The 12,258-nt window shown below is 39.5% G+C and overlaps 1 protein-coding gene across 1 annotated transcript in view; it reads left to right on the top strand.

Moving 5' to 3' along the window:
- The window catches only part of LOC307019398 (cell adhesion molecule 1-like), a 425,716-nt gene that overhangs the window by 343,051 nt on the left and 70,407 nt on the right, over positions 1 to 12,258 (top strand). The gene's annotated exons all lie outside the window — the stretch shown is intronic.

Below are 12,258 nucleotides of genomic sequence, written 5' to 3'. Positions count from 1 at the left end.
AGCTTAGCGGTGGTGACGTGAAGTCATGTGACCGTGCTGTAGTTCCTTTATAGCCCAACATTAGCCTCCTTTAGCTTAGCGGTGGTGACGTGAAGTCATGTGACCGTGCTGTAGTTCCTTTATAGCCCAACGTTAGCCACCTTTAGCTTAGCGGTGGTGACGGGAAGTATTCTGACATTTAACATTATCTTGTTCCTTACAAAATCTTAAAGTACTGTTAACATGTGGAGATTGTCCTGCTGAACACAACATGTACATATTATAAATGTTTGCCAAATATGGTGTAAAAAATCCCATTGGCTTTTTCTTGAGGGAACCAGGACAATGGAGAAGCTAATTCATGGCCCGGCAAACAAAAACAGTTCATTACTGCACCACGTAATGTTACATAATGCAAAGTAATCTAATCTAAAGCCACAATACTTGTAGGACTTTGGGCTGTCAATACCGCTACAAATATTGGATGCATTTCCATTATATTAATTATAATTATGAATACAATGATTTTCAATAATTTGGTCTATCCCGCAACCTTTTGTTTAGTGCCATCATCCAATCAACCATTGTTGTTTGCCTAATTCATGTCTGTCTTCATGCCCATTATCAAAGAAAGCTTTGCTCCGTGACCCCCGGCGCTAGAATGGAAGTCTTCCTCAAGTTGTCAGTATTGGATGGAAACTATTTCATAACCAGTTAAAAAACATTTGTAGTGACTACTAGATATACTAGAGTGTGTTTTCACAGTTGTATGTATACATATAGCAGCCGTATCGGTGACCCGTCTGAGTCTCTGTGCTCTGAGTGTTTCTGTGACACTTTAAAAGCAAGGCAATTTATTAGACATTCCCTCAGATGCTTTATCTTACATTTGAAGGAATCTCAAAGAAGGTTTTCTGCTATCACCAGCTTTAGCTTTGGTCTATTATGCATTACCGGGCTGAATAATGCAAAGTCACGGTGGAAAGGCTCTTCATTACAACTTTACAGCAACAAACATTGGTAGATGTAAGACTTCTATTGGCTGATGTATAACTTATTCTCTGAAGGTGCGTCAGAGCAGCATTTGGTATTCCCTTGAAGCCTCAATTCCTTCGTGTTGGAGTGTGAGTCACAGTAGCCATAGGGAGAAAAGGGTTAGAACATAATAAATAACAGTATTCATGAACTGAAATGTGTTCATAGCATCTTTGAAAAAACATTGTTTATCTCATTAAAAAAATATGTTAAATGACATAATACTGTATTGGTAACACTATGAAACATTAGGTCTGAGCATTTATTCAAAACATAATGTTCCAGTCAACAACAAACCCTTAAAAAAACTTCGAGGCCATGCCAGTGTGAACATATTCAATCACCTCGGTAATGGATCCATTGTTGGTAGGATTAATTTACTCCACTCAGGATTATGAATTTTAAAAAACGGCAGCTGTTGATTTTCAGTTAATGACAAAATGCTAAGCAGTCATGATGCATTGTAATGTGCCACCCACCAGGGCTCTTTAAAACTGCTCTGTAAAACGGCTAAACGCATTAAAAGGTACACAAAACATCAATAATGGAACAAAACAAATGTGTGAGCAACTCTGTAGTTCCAAGGTATAAATCTTTAGAAAGTAAACTAATGGAAAATAGATCAAATGCTGTTTTGATGCCTTCAGTTGTTAATGTTACGTGCAGGGCAAACATACAGGCCCTGTCGGCTGCAATATCTTCCCTTTTTGTATTAGCAACACATAAAACATGACCTTTTCTCTTAAGATAAATGGGTGTGTAATTTCTATCTGATTTTGAGTAATAGGTCGTACAGTACTAGCATGCTTTGTTGCTGCAGTATATATTAATAAAGAGCACTGAATGTCTACGCAATGAAGGACAAATTGTGGACCAATGGGATCATCTTTCATAAATTCTTTCTGAGCTTCCCTTCTCTAAACACAGATGAACCAAAGCGCCTCCTTTAAATCCTCACCATGAGGGATTGTACTGTTTGAAGTGGTCAGGCCATACAAGGATCTTGACCTTTTCTCGTCTGCCTCCAGCTGTCAGTCGGCTGTGCTAACACGGCGAGAGGCTGCAGTGAAGGGTTGTTCTGTGGAGAGATTGTGGTTGAAATGATAGGCATCTCATGCATTAAAGAACATTTTAAATACAGAACTTGGGTCAGGGTTAGGTATAAGGTTGAAAACAAGAAAAAAAGGAATAACCTCATATCACTCCAGAATGATATTTGATGAATGCGATTGTGATGTAATCCAAACGTGGTGCCTTAAGCTTCTTTCTCTGATACACAGTAGCTGTCATTCACTTCCATTATAGCTCAAATGGGTTCGATGTAGCTTGGGAATGCACAGTGGTAAAAGTACAAAAGTTGGTGTCCAAAATAGTCTCCCTCATCTGCTTATGTGTAACACGTTTGGTGTTTTTAGAAGCTTCCTTTCATATAGCTGTCATTGACTCCCATTGTAAAAGGACTTCGATTATAGAAACAAATGGTTTTGATGTAACTTGGGAATGCATAGTGTTACCAGTATGAAAGTTGGTGTCCAAAATAATATCCCCGAACTACTTGTGTGTAGCAAGTTTGGTGTTTTTAGCTGCTTCCTTTCATATAGCTGTCATTGACTCCCATTGAAAAAGCAATCGGGTTGCCGATAGGCGTGATTACCAGAAAAAAGTAATTATCCTAATATAACTTCTGAACGATTGGTGGTGGTATAATGACTAGAGATTTCCCGATCCGATCACGTGATCGGGGATCGGAGCCGATCACGTGATTTTCAAAAGATCGGAATCGGGAGGAAAAAAATCGGGGATCGGGATTTTTTTTTTTTTTTTTAATTTTGTATTCAATGTTACAAAACAAAAATGACCATGTTCAAGTCTTAAAGTCATCCTGAGGCCTTAGTTTTGGTTGCAAAATACATAACATTATGTATGTGTTGCTTCTTTGGGGCTAGCTTTCATAGACCTGGTTGCCTATTTCTCTCAAATCTGGCAACAGAGTGGGCGCAGTGTCTAATTGTAGCAGTAAGCTAACGAGTACTGATAAGCTTTATTTTGTTTTGATCCAATGCTGCACAACTGAACTGATCCAATGCTGCTGTGAAAGAAAGAAGCTATATCCATGTTGGATAGAATATCCAATTTAAATAAAAAAATAACCTTAAGGGACAACTTGAATGCTTTTTTTCTCTTAATGCATTGCATAAAGATCGGATCGGGAAAAATCGGTATCAGCAAATTGTCAAAATCAAATGATCGGAATCGGATCGGGAGCAAAAAAAGATGATCGGGACATCACTAATAATGACATTTGTTGTCTTTGATCGTCTCCTCGCTCCACCTTGTCTTACGAAGTATCACGACTCTTCTTCCTTTGATGTAGCTGCCATTGACTACCATTATAGGAATGAATGGTTGATCCACAAATAACAAAGGAATGCACAATGGTACAGGTATGAAAGTTGGTGTCCAAAATAGTTTCCCCAAACTGCTTATGTGTTGCAAATGTGGTGTTTTTAGATGCTTCCTTTTCATACATATAGCTGTCATTGACTCCCATTATAAAAGGGTTGGGGTTAGAGGTTTAGGGTTGATAACAAGACTTCCATTATTACATTACATGTTACTTGTTAGACGCTTTTATCCAAAGCAACTTACATACTCAATACTGTAGGCAATCCCACAATTTGGGGTGAAGTGAACGACATGCTGACTGCAGTGGGGTTTGAACCTGTGACCCCCTGATCCCAACACCAAGGCTCATTATTATTATCACTGTAAACTAGCACATTATTGATATCGGACCGATTATTATTATTACGCCTCGCGCATTCTAGCTAAATGGCTGATCTTAATATAACTCAGTAACGCAAAGTGCTACGGATATCAAGGTTGGGGTCCAAAACGGTTTCATACTGATGCGTATGTGTAGCACGTCTGGTGTTTCTAGCTGCTTCCTTTCATATAGCAGTCCTTGACTCAGTCCCTTACATAATCACTTGTTTAGTGCTTACATTTGGGTTATCTGAAGTGTCTTCCACCAACAAACTGAAATGAACTGCGTCATTACATTGCATCCATTATTATGGTAAAGAATCCCCAGATATATAATAATCAATCAATCAATCAATGTTTATTTATATAGCCCAATATCACAAATGTTACATTTGTCTCAGTGGACTTCACAGATTGTACAGAATATCAGTATGACAATACAACACCCTCTGTCCTTAGACCCTCTGTCCTTAGACCCTCTGTCCTTAGACCCTCACATCGTACAAGGAAGCACTTCCAGAGAAACCCACAGTTTAAAGGGGAGCATGGGAGAAACCTCAGGGAGAGCAACAGAGGAGGGATCCCTCTCCCAGGACGGACAGACGTGCAATAGATGCCGTGTATAAATTGAAAAGATAATATATTTGCAACATAGGTAGTCCAAATGTTTGGAAATGCATGTGTGTATAATAAGAAGATGAATCCACGAGGATATCCATCCAGGACTTATGATCCAGGACCACAGCCACGACTCAAGATCCAGGACTCGCGATCCATGACACAGGACCGCAGGATCATCCATGACTCCGGATCCCGGCGTATATAGACACCAAAAAGAAAGACATTTGGGGAAGCTGGGTTAATCGGAACATGAGAGTACACAGGTATAGACAGAGAGAAGGAAGAAGTAAGATGTCCCCCGACAAACTAAGCCTATATCAGCAAAACTAGGGGCTGAATCTAATCAGCCCTAACTATAAGCTTTATCAAAAAGAAAGGTCTTAAGCGCACTCTTAAAAACGGATAGGGTGTCTGCCGCCCGAACACAAACTGGAAGCTGATTCCACAAAAGTGGAGCTTGATAAGAAAAGGCTCTGGCTCCCATTGTACTTTTTAGAGACTCTAGGAACAACCAACAACCCTGCATTCTTGGAACGCAATGCCCTAGTAGGACAGGAGGGTATAATGAGTTCTTTAAGGTAAGATGGCGCCTGCCCATTAAGGGCTTTGTAGGCGAGAAGAAGAATTTTAAATTCTATCCTGTGTTCTATAGGGAGCCAGTGTAAGGCAGCCAGAACAGGAGTAATGTGGTCCCTTTTCCTAACTCTGGTTAGTACACGAGCTGCAGCATTTTGAATCAGCTGAAGCCACTTGACTGACTTCTTGGTACACCCTGATAATAAGGAGTTACAATAATCCAGCCTCGATAATAAGGCTGTCTTCATATACTTGTTCAGAAAGATTACTCAGAAATCCACTCCTAGCCGTCAGCACAGAGACACACGATCAGACGTCCTCACACACATCTATAAAGCCTACAATCAGACAGTGCTGCAATCAGACTCTGGCAAAACACACACACACACACACACACACACACACACACACACACACACACACACACACACACACACACACACACACACACACACACACACACACACACACACACACACACACACACACACAGGCGTTCTGGCCTATCAAACAAAGGTTAGTAATTTTATCAGCAGGGGCCACACTAACACAAAAGGAGAAATGATTGTACGCTGCTCAATAAGCATGCACTCAGAAACACATGTTCCTCGAAATGTCAAATGAAAATGAATATGTTTGGATTAGTTGTCGCAAGCAGAGCAGCGAGAGAATGGCACATGAATGTTAAGCATTGAAATCAAGAAATGTCCCATAGTGTGTAAGATTGCTATACGTTGCATCATGCGTCTGATTGAGACATGTTATGAATAAATGCAACAGAGCGAATACAACATGTAACACAGTGCTATTACTGCTAATAACACCACAGGGAGAGATACGTGGATATTCTGATGTTTGGATTAATATTTAATATTTCCAGCAACCCTTTTATCCTCGAATTATGTGTTATTTCCTACAATATACAAATCAAGTGAATGACAGTCTGACAGGAGGTTTGATTTTCTGATGAAAGCCTTCCTCACTGTCATGGCGGCCATCTGTTTGTTCCAACTTACCATGCATACATTTCTTATTGAATCAAATGCTGTTAGGACAGGAAAAGGGAACATGGTGGGAAGGGGTGTCGTTTCTTCCGATGCTTCGTTAGGGATATCGGGCCTCGGGCTAGCTTTGTACGCGTCGGTGTGGAGCGTCATCGTCTGACAACTTTAATCTAGTTTAGACTTTTTGACATGTATGGCCGAGGGCTGAAATCTAGCCTCCTTTTCACCGCCATGGGCCAAATGTGCCACTGGCCGTTGCAAACAGTCGGAAGTACCAGAGGTGTACAACACTTACTAACTGGAAAAAAATACTCTGTGACAATTTGACCTTTTTTATTTGTATTTGTTAACGTATGCTGTCAGGGACCGACTAGTGAGGCAACAAGGACACAGGAAGTTGTTTAAAGAAACTGGGGTTGTGGTTTAATTGTCAAAAGAATCAGCTCCTATTGACTTTTTTCTAATCGCTATTACTTAAGCTCGTCATGGAGTAAGCACATGTTGACGTTCGGGGATTATAAAGTTGGCCATCTGTCAGTATTATTGGAAAGTTACCTCAAATAAATGCTAATTTTAACAATGTGATATGCATAATACATAATTCCTTCCGATACTATGGCTAATTTTAGAATCCCCGGTCCCAGCTGTGTGCTTCACTTTTTAGTTTCCCCTGGTTTTACCTTTGTATTTGTTACACATCATATTAGGGATGTCCCGATCACCTTTTTTTGCTCCCGATCCGATTCCGATCATTTGATTTTGACAATTTGCCGATATTGATTTTTCCCGATCCGATCTTTATGCAATGCATTAAGAGGAAAAAAAAGAAAAAAAGCATTCAAGTTGTCCCTTAAGGTTTTTTTTTAATTTAAATTGGATATTCTATCCAACATGGATATAGCTTCTTTCTTTCACAGCAGCATTGGATCAGTTCAGTTGTGCAGCATTGGATCAAAACAAAATAAAGCTTTCAGTACTCGTTAGCTTACTGCTACAATTAGACACTGCGCCCACTCTGTTGCCAGATTTGAGAGAAATAAGCAGGTCTATGAAGACAAGCCCCAAAGAAGCAACACATACATGATGTTGTGTAATTTGAAACCAAAACTAAGGCCTCAGGATGACTTTAAGACTTGAACATGGGCATTTTTGTTTTGTAACATTGAATACAAAATTTTAAAAAAGTATTTATAAAAAAAAAAAGAAAAAGAAAAAAATCCCGATTTCTTTTCTCCCGATTCCGATCTTTTGAAAATCATGTGATTGGCTCCGATCCCCGATCACGTGATCGGATCGGGACATCTCTGCATCATATATTCTTTACTACATTTTGATAGTTTTCCGAAGTGTATCGTCCTATTTTGACTTGTGTATTTTTCCACTATTGGTTTCATGTTCATGGGGTGGCTGTGGCTCAGTGGGTAGTGTGCTGGACTTCAAATCAGGGGGTCAGAGGTTCAAACCCCACTGCAGTCAGCATGTCGTTGTGTCCCTGAGACACTTCACCACAAATTGCTCCTGGGGGGATTGTCCACAGTATTGAGTATGTCAGTCGCTTTGGATAAAAGCGACTGACAAATGAAATCTAATGTAATGTTATCTTACGTGATAATGAACTTATTACTTTGGACTTCTAGGAAAAGGATCCCGATAACGTTGAGATTTTTGGGGTTTTCTTGACCATTTTGGGTAACTGCCAAGAGCAGTTTTCTGGTCTAGATTGATGCAGATGATCCTAACACTCCCACCTTCTTGGCCGGGATATTGGAAAGTTGTGAACGTTAAAGCTTGTAAGTAGGGCTGTGCAATTAATCATATTTTAATCGCAATTACGATTTCGGGCTGCCACAATTACAAAAACAACATAATCGAAAAAAACAATTATTTTGCTTTGCTAGGTTGTGACAGTGCACTGCAACACATTTGATCTTATTTATCATATTTATATATGTTTAGTAGCTTGTGGAAGTGCGCTCCAAAATATTTTGTGGATCTTGTTTATTGGTATTTATTATGTTGATATTATTTATTTAAATGTATCATTTATTTATTTATTTTCAGTTGAATTCTACGTTCAGGGTAATCAACAGTTGAAAAGATACTGTTCAAATTATTATTTGTATTTGTTTTAAAGTTCAATAAATGGATGTTTTCAAAGTCAATGAATAATCGTATTTAATAATCGTGATATCAATTATTGACCAAAATAATCGGAATTATGATTTTTGCCATAATCGCACAGCCCTACTTCTAAGAGATGATGCATTGGACATGTACCTCCACATTTGTTGATGGCACTCTTTATTGGTTTGTAAATGACATACTGTACGTTGGATATTCTACCTTTCTAATCCGTCTGCAGTTCTCTTTATATTTTCCGGTGACAGTGACTCATTTGTGATGGAAACATGCAAATGAAGTGGTAGATTTAAACATTTAGAGCAAAGGCATTAAGCGCAGCTCAGACTAGCAATTATATATTACTCCCACCATCTCAGATGTGTTATTATCATAATGTCTATTTCAGTGATTTATGTGCTGTTGTCACGCTGCCTGCAGGACTGTCAGCTGTAAGTGAACGTGTCTCAGTGAGAGGGGTTTTGTTTGAAGGCAGTGTATTGTTAGAGCTGTCCTCCTGCCCCTCTCTCTGTAAACCTGATGCTCCAAACACACATTTCATGAGCTGTCTCGTCATAAAAAAGGTTTATAAGAAGCCTCCAGAAAGCCCTCTATGGTTCTGAAGAAGTAAAGACAGACGTTTGTATCGAAAACACAGCTTCACCTTGTATTTTACAAAGTCCTAATGCAGGTGTTGCCAGAAGATAGGATAACAAATAAAGAAGCACTTGATATTCAAGACATTCTGTGCCATTAGATGTCGGAATCGTATATATGGTTAACCTTTAAATAAGAATGGATTTCCTCCTTCTTATAACACGCCTTTCTTTATTAGCTTTCCTTTGACAAATGGTTGCTTCTCCAAAAGCTATATATACTTAACTTTTAATAAAAGGAATCGCCTGACCCAGTTATGGCTGCATAAGTATTAATAATGACCTTAAACAGCAGAATCAATCCGAAGTAATTGTTATGTTAATGTGCTCCTTCATAATTGTCAGCCTTATCACAATTAACAGTAATTGAGCAACAGCCAAACTGTAACTAAAGATTAAATGCAATGTTTAATTAAGTCTGCAGTTTTTTTTTATCACAAAACATTTAGACATCACTGATTTGGATCACATAGCGTTCAATAATATACATAATTATAAAACAAATGTGTTGAAACCAATGGATGGATGGCAGAAAAATATTTTATATAATAGCCTTTATTCAATAGCCTTTGCAGACCACTTGCATGCACTAAAACATATAGAACACACAACAGGAGAGGGAACACCCCAATAAGCATTAAAGGGCCTTTTTAACAATCTCCCATGGTAACATAACAAATATAGTAAATGGACTTTAAAACAACTTTATGGTCTTTAAATGCAAAACAATCTTAGTTTGGTTCCTCATTTGGTCTTATTCAATAGACAGAATAAGTAAAGGTCAACCAATAAAACACACTTTCCAGGAACAAGCTTAGCCCCCATTGAAACCCCTTTGATCTCCACCGTGGCGCTCGGACACATTAAGACCTTTTGTTGCAAAAAATACTGTTTGAAATGTTTAAAAAAAAGCTTCAAACAGCGTTCGCCCACCCTGGTGTCAGAAGTGCTTTTTCTTTAGCACTTTGACAGTGTCCTAGGTGTCCGTGGCACATGGTTGTTTTTGTTGGCCATTAATTAGCGTGAAGCCCCCCCCGCTCCCCGGACCATCTTCCAGCGTGTCAGAGTTGTTTATTTCGCACAACAGGAACAATTAAGCCTCTGACAGGGCGTTTGAAGTCATTGGTACTTCCTCCAAACACAACTTAGCACCCAGCTTGTAACCTTCAGCCGCTGCCTTGAAATGCATTTTGTAGTATGTTAGCGTATTATCATAACCAGATGCCCACCCAGCCGCCCACCTCTCGACGAGGCTTGAATATTAAATACCACGTTCATTTATTTCGCCACCCAGGGATGCTCATTTGAATCTGGTGTGTTAAGCTGTCTCTCCTTATCTGTCAGATCTCACGATGCTCTTCCTCCCCCCCCCCCTCATCCTCCCTGTCTCCTAAATGGCAGGGATATTTAGGTGCTTGACAACTGAGGAATGCAAATTAAAAGTCGATGTTTCCTGCGTTTCTTTTTGTTTTGTTTCTCCAACCCCCCCTCCTCTTACCACCCCGTGCCGGTCCTTTAACCTCTTTGAGAAGAATTGATTTGTGATGCTATTTTCGTAACTACGTATGTAGGAGGGAAGTATAACAGGGAATTAAAAAGACGTCATTTGTGCATTTCTCTCAGCCTCAGCCAAAGCATCTTGTTGTTATCTAATGTACTCTAAACATGAGCAGTTTACACTTCACGTCTCTTAACTTTTATCTCAAATTAAGTGAAAAAAGTAGTTGACTGGAACCTTTCCGACCTCCATATTTAATGATAACTGGGATATATTATTAGGTTTGACACTGGTGCAATGTATTCCTTTTCCAATTAAAAACTAATCAAAAGCTGCATCGGCTATTAGAGACGAAATGTACCTTCGAATACCAGAACTAGCTTTTCAATGCTGCGGTTAGATAACCCAGTGTCCCCCTCGAAATTCCCCAACTCAACATATGTGGGGAGCCAGGCACACCTTTGTCCTTTCATCCTGCATAATGTATTACGTTGTGTCCTCTGGAGCAGATAGATGTTGGATAAGTTGTCTTCTCTTGCCTTCGGTAGTTTGATAACATCTATGAACAGCTGGCTGACATACCTAACACTCTTTTGTCTGATGGGGATTTAGCAACAGCTCAAGACTTGATGTCAAACATGCCGTTGTTAGTAGGATTATGGCACAATTCGGCCTTGGTGGAGGTCTGTGCTTTCTCCTTTCTGATTGGCTATCAGTGAGATATATTGTTGCTGCTTAGTTTGTTTCTTGGTGAGATGTGGACAAGCTGCCGGTCAGAATAGTTTGTACAGTAATTTGTACACACCTCTGCTTATACAGTATTTGAAATGGCAAGTTTTACATTCTCCAGTGTGCTTTTTCCTGGGTGCCGTTGAAACACAGCTAGGTCTGGGTTCTCCGGTCGTTATATCCCGTATAGTTTGAGGGCCATTAAGTGGTTTTACATTACCAGGTTATAAAAGTCCTGCAAGTCAGTGTTGTTTTGTCTGTAGGTCTCGTAATAACTGTCACCTGTGCCCCTGATTTTTCCATCCCTGTGCATCCAATCATCTCCACCAAGTGTCCAAAACAATACTGCAAGATGCATCCAAAAAGATGACATGCCAACAAACAAAAAAAATAGGTCTGTGTCCACGTAGCCTACAGCTAGTGTGTATCTCCCGAAGAAAATATGATGCTGGGGGCCGATATAAGTACCCTCTCCCCTGTGAAGCGATCATTTCTAATAAACCACTCAAGGTTTACCGCCAACCACAACAATGTCTGCGACCCCAAAGCAAAGTCTGAGATGTTATTACTGTAGTTTTTCAAATCAGAGTAGAATACAGCTAGAGAGAATCCATTTTTCATTCTTCAGCCAGCGAGATATTGTTTGTGAAACAAGGAAGTGGAGCAATCTGAGCGGCAGCTGAGGACCGAGGACGGCCGTGACCAATTCCTCTTGTTTATTTCTGTTTACTCTGATGGACACGCTTTTAATAGAGCTGATCCGCCAGCTGCTTCCATTCATTACATTTTATATTGCACCGAAACAATGAAATAAAAGAAACTGTAGAAGTCATTATTTATCTCTTTTTTTATGTGTTTGGTTCGCTTGGGCTTCTTGCGTAATAATGCTTGTATAACCTCAACCGTGAAAGGCATATTCAGGCAAAATACATCTTTCTTTTCAGGACAAACTAGGCAATCAGTTTGTAGGCTTTCACATTAAAGTCAAGATGATGTAAAAAAACAAACCTTTCAGATCAGATTCCTGGTCATATTGTGCAGCTTTGCCCAATGCAAACCAAACATTCCTTGTATTTTAAGTTGAAATCTAATAATCTTTTCTCCCTACAAAACTAAATATGAAGTGAACACTGTTCATATATTTATATTACTCGGGAATACATTGCAATACACTTTTCCTAGGACTTTTACTTGCTTTTTCCACTCGTTCCTCACCTGTGTTCCTCATTGATTCCTTGTGTGCGTACCATTTCAGTATCCATTCCTCTATCCTGGT

The sequence above is a fragment of the Notothenia rossii genome (genome assembly GCF_949606895.1).
Source record: "Notothenia rossii genome assembly, chromosome: 9".
NCBI classification, from domain to species: domain Eukaryota; kingdom Metazoa; phylum Chordata; class Actinopteri; order Perciformes; family Nototheniidae; genus Notothenia; species Notothenia rossii.
The sequence above is the reverse complement of the archived record's forward strand: the minus strand, read 5'-3'. Positions and strand labels throughout refer to the sequence as shown.